At 35.1% G+C, this 5,195-nt stretch overlaps 1 long non-coding RNA gene across 3 annotated transcripts; it reads right to left on the minus strand.

Annotated features, from left to right (window-relative positions):
• Nucleotides 1-695: 695 nt before the first annotated feature.
• On the minus strand, nucleotides 696-4,891 carry LOC149155448 (uncharacterized). Of its 3 annotated transcripts, none has more exons than XR_016262779.1 (5): nucleotides 4,726-4,891; nucleotides 1,880-2,513; nucleotides 1,638-1,739; nucleotides 1,156-1,235; nucleotides 700-937 (listed from the first exon to the last, which is right to left on the minus strand). It is a non-coding gene; the product is annotated as an uncharacterized LOC149155448 (long non-coding RNA). The 3 variants fall into 3 exon arrangements; XR_016262780.1 differs by having other exon boundaries at nucleotides 708-937; nucleotides 1,880-2,161; nucleotides 4,726-4,826; XR_016262778.1 differs by lacking the exon at nucleotides 4,726-4,891 and having other exon boundaries at nucleotides 696-937; nucleotides 1,880-4,719.
• Nucleotides 4,892-5,195: the final 304 nt, after the last annotated feature.

A 5,195-nucleotide genomic window follows, 5' to 3' on the forward strand; every position in this document is an offset into this window, starting at 1 on the left:
TTCAGCATATTAAAGGACAAAAGTATTTTGTAGGAATAAAGTATGTCTCACCCATCCTTTGTGCCACGTTTGTAGAATGTTTAGTGCATCTTCACCACTTCACTTTTGTAGACTATACAATTGTAGTTCTTCACTACATAAAGAAGATATATATAGTTGATTATGAGAGCATTGATAAAACATATAATAAATTGAATAGCAAACAAATGAAGCCACAAATTAGCAAAAGATTCTTTTAACTAAAGTGCATTGCATATAGGTATGTTGACTCACCTTCATTTATGAACAATAATCTCCATTTTCCTTGTCTGCTTCATTTCTGTTTCCACACCCAACAAACAAAACCAAGACCAAAGTACAAAAAATGTGCAAAAAGAGGAATAAAAAGAAAGGAAAACGAGTACAACACACCCAAAAAAACGAAACCTAAACCAAACTACAAAAAACAAGAAGAAAAAAAACAAAACAAAGGAAAACAAGTACAACACAAAGCATGGCCATGCTCAAACTCAACAAAACATGCAAACAAGAACAAAGGAAAAATTGCAAACATCCCCTCTGCACATCATCTCTCCTACAATGTGCTCTCCTCCGCTGAAAGGAAAAAAAGTGGGCTGAAAAAGGTTAAAATGCACACAGTTAGTAATGTAAGCATGTTTAAAAACCAATAATTATACATAATAGGAAATGCACCTCCCCTAGAGTTTGTTTTATAACGATGGACACTCTCTTTTGTATTCCATTTACTAGTGCTCATCACAACAAGCCATCTAAAACAGATAGAAAATAAGATATTACAATCATTATATAAGTTAAACTGGAGAGTTGAATGCAATAATTAATCATAATAACAAATACACCTTTCTTTGACATTGTTATATAAAAGGGGAGATCCCATTTTGTATTGCACGAATTCATGCCCGCTGGAACAAGCCATCTACAATAGATACAAAAAAAAATATAAGATTTCTAAAATACGTTAAACGAGAGAGTTTGAATTCATGAACTTGTCATGCAACTTAGTCTGATTCTCGTTATCTTCCATGCTATACCTCAAGAAAATATAGATTTTCTAAACTAGATGTACTTCTACTAGGACTAATACAATGTTTTCGTAAGACATAACCTTTTTGAGAAAATGAAAAAATGACTCACCCATCCCCTATGTTGCATCCGCTTTGCCAAAGGTATCTTCTCCACTAAACCATCCCAAACGCTACAATTTTAGTTACTCACTACACAAATCAATATTATGTATGAGATCACGAATAAACCATAAGAGAAATTAAATATTAGGCACTATATTTGTAGTCAATCACGGCAAAAAGTAATATTATATATGAGATCATAAATAAACCATGAGAGAAACTGAATAACAATTACACAAAGCAATGAATTAACCATACACATATTTGCTTGCCATTGGCTAACATTATAGCACCAACAAGCATGAGCAATAATCTCTAAAAATGTGAAACCAAATGTAACTTTTCCCTTTATTTTGTATCAAAGTTTTCAAAAAATCTCAAACCTCACATCTATTAACAAGATCATACTACCCTGAAGCCATGAAAAAAGGATAAATCGTTGCATAAACAACAAATATTTCAATGGCTTAAAGCACAATATTATCATACAAGAAAAAATTATGGATCGTCGATTGTTCGTTCTGCGTTTGTAGAATGTCTAGGGTAACTTCACCACTTGACCTTCATGGACTATAAAGTTGTAGCCACTTGCTACACAAAGCAAATCAATATAGTTGAGTATGAGACCACATATAAAACACATGATAAATTGAAAAGCAAGTAAATGGTGTCACAAATGAGCTAAAGATAATAGTTTGTGAAGTGCATTATGTATAGTTAAGGTGACTCACCTTCATTTATGAATGATAACCTCCATCTCATCACTTTCATTTTCTCTCCTTTCTCTATTTCTTTCCCTTCGCTCCATTTCTTTCCTTTCGCACACCCAACGAATAAAACCAAATACCAAACTACAAGAAATCCGAAAAAAATACAAAACAAAGGAAAATTAGTACAACACAAAGCATGGCCATGTTCAAACTCAACAAAAACAAAACATGTAGGCAACAACAAATAAAAAATTACAAACTTCCCCTTTGCACATTATCTCTACTACAATGTCCTCTCCTCCACTACAAGGAAAACAAAACAATGGGGTGAATAAGGTTAAAATATAGACACAAATAGTAAAGGCAAGCAAACTCCAAATCCAATAGTTATTCATAATAAGAAGCATATATCCTCTAAAGTTTGCTATATAATGATAGACACTTCATTTTATATTCCACTTACTTGTGCTCACTAAAACAAGCCATCTACAACAGATACATAATAAAGATATTAGAATCATTATACAAGTTAAAGTGGGGGCTTGAATGCAATAATCAATCATAGTATGAAACATTCTTGCCTTCGAGTTCTATTATATAAAGAGGGATAATCCATTTTGCATTTCACGTATTTGTGCCCACTAGAATCAATCATCTACAGTAGATACACAATAAAATATTAGAATTTTGATAAAAGTTAAACTCAACAGTTGAAGTGATGAACTTGTCATCCAAATTAATTCCAGTCCATTTATATTCCATGCTATATCTCAAAAATATATAAATCTTCTAAAAAAGATGTAATTCTACTAGGAATAAGGAAATCAATGTTATCCTAAGAGATGATTCTTTTTGTGAGAGGGATCTAAACATATTTAAACATATTGAACACCCAAAATCATAGGGGGCACAATGGTTGATTGGTTGAAGGGTCGGTATGCTTGCTTGCTCGACCTTCCCATCCTCCTCTCTAGGCCACAATCTGCAATAATAACATCTCTTGGTGGAAAGCCCACCAAGATAGCTCAATAATACAAAAATAAGACTCTCATCAGTGCAAAATAGTGAACATAATGAGTCATTGGGCCATTGAGAAGACCTAGTCGAGTCCAAAGTGTGCCAAGGTGAGAGAATAGACTCCAAACATGGTGATTGAGGGGTTGGCCCTTGATATCCAAGAAAGTCTCATGCGGTGTCCCCAAGTGGGTGTGGGGCCACAATGACATCCTCATGGGTCTCCAAGTGGATTGATAATGCATGTAAATCGTATGTAAGGGAAAGGATGATGACATAAGCCCTATCTTTGTCTCCCGCAATGAAACACATTTTCATCTAGACCCTAGAACCTCTGCCAACTGTGTGGTACAAGTGTGAAGTCAGTTGGGCATTGTGATCCACGTGCATCATCCTCATCCAAAAGGCGGATCACAAGCAATCACTGAATGGTAATGAAATTCCTAGATACAATGGTAGTGTCTAGAATGTCGATCTGGGTTAGACTGCATAATCTTCCCCTACATTTATGGCATCATAAAGCACTAGAAGACATTGGTAAACTCTTAGGGCGATACATAAAGACAGATACACAAAGAGTTGAAGAACGAATCTTCACTTTCGCCAGAATATGTGCGGAGGTGGATCTCAGGAAAGGATTGTTGGATTGCATCATCTTGACTCACAACAACCAGTGTTGGACACAGTGTCTAGATTTTGAAAACACACCATTCCGATGTCGAATATGCTGAAAGACTAGACATCTACAAAATACATGTCCCGACGTTAAGAAAGAGCCACGAAGGAAGAAGAAACCAGGAAAACAACCCAAAGGATGGCAATTTCCACAGCATCTGCCTGAAGACGACGAGGAAGATGAAGAAATGAATCCCCTTAAAAAAGAAGTCCAGAATCCACAATAAAATGCAGAAAAGAAGGAAACACAACATGAAGTCTCATCAACACCAGATCCCACAGCGCAGCCGAAGGGGAGACCTGAGTCTAAGGAATTGGGAGGATACAAACGTCATCACGTCTCAGAAAGCTTGGATTCAGATAAGGAAATTCCGAAAATGAAAGAAGAGAACAAGATAGCTCTTGTATCCACCACTCCATCTCAAGGAGAATGGCGGAAAGTGGAAAAAAGAAATGGAGGAAAGGGTAACTTGTTTCTCTACATATTAAGATAGTTTTTTTGTTTTAGCTCAGTGAACACCAGTCTCGACTGGCTTGATGAATGTGCTTTAAAAGCATCTACAACATGTAATTTTGTTTTCATTAATGAAATTACGATTTTTCCTGGGGAAAAAAAGAGAAATAATTATTTTGTAGAGGGATCTAAGCATATTTATTGAACACCCAAAATCCTAGCGTCCACAAGGCAATAGTGTTTTCTATTAGCACAATGGTTGATTGGTTGAAGGGTCAGTATGCTTGCTTACTCAACCTAACCATCCTCCTCTCTACGCTGCATCTACAATCTCTAGGGTATCTTCTCCACTCAACCCTCCTAGAGGGTACAATTGTAGTCATTCACTGCACAAAATAATATTATATATGATATCACAAATAAACCTCAAAAGCTTAAATAACGTACATACAGAGCAATGAATTAACCATACACATACATGTCCTCCCTTGGCTGATATTATAGCAGCAACAATCATGAACAACAACCCCTGAACATGTAAACCCTAGTATAACTTTTCAATTTGTTTCATATCAAAGTTCTAGAAAAAATCTTGAATCTCAAACCCATGAACAAGATCATACTACCTTGAAACCATGGCAAAATGATAAATCATTGTGCAAACATCAAATATTTCAATGTATTAAAGGAAAAAAGTATCTTATAAGAGAAAACTATGCCTCACCCATCCTTTGTGCCAGGTTTATAGAATGTTTAGTGCATCTTCACCACTTCACCTTTGTAGACTGTACAATTGTAGTTGTTCACTACATAAAGAAGATCAATCTAGTTGATTATGAGAGCATAGATAAAACATATAATAAATTGAATAGCAAATAAATGGAGCCACAAATTAGCAAAAGATAATTTTAAGTGAAGTGCATTGCATATAGGTATGTTGACTCACCTTCATTTATGACAATAATCTCCATTTTCCATGCCTGCTTCCTTTATTTCCGTTTCCACATCCAACAAACAAAGCTAAGACGAAAGGACAAAAAATGTGAACAAAAAAAGCAAAACAGAGGAAAACAAGTACAACTCACCCAAAAAAATGAAATTAAGACCAAGCTACAAAAAACAATTTAAAAAAAAAAACAAAACAAAGGAAAACGAGTACAACACAAAGCATGGCCATGCTCAAACTCAAAAAAA

This window comes from Pinus tabuliformis, chromosome 9 (assembly GCF_031772625.1).
Source record: "Pinus tabuliformis cultivar Carrire ecotype Pingquan chromosome 9, CPIR1, whole genome shotgun sequence".
Classification (NCBI taxonomy): domain Eukaryota; kingdom Viridiplantae; phylum Streptophyta; class Pinopsida; order Pinales; family Pinaceae; genus Pinus; species Pinus tabuliformis.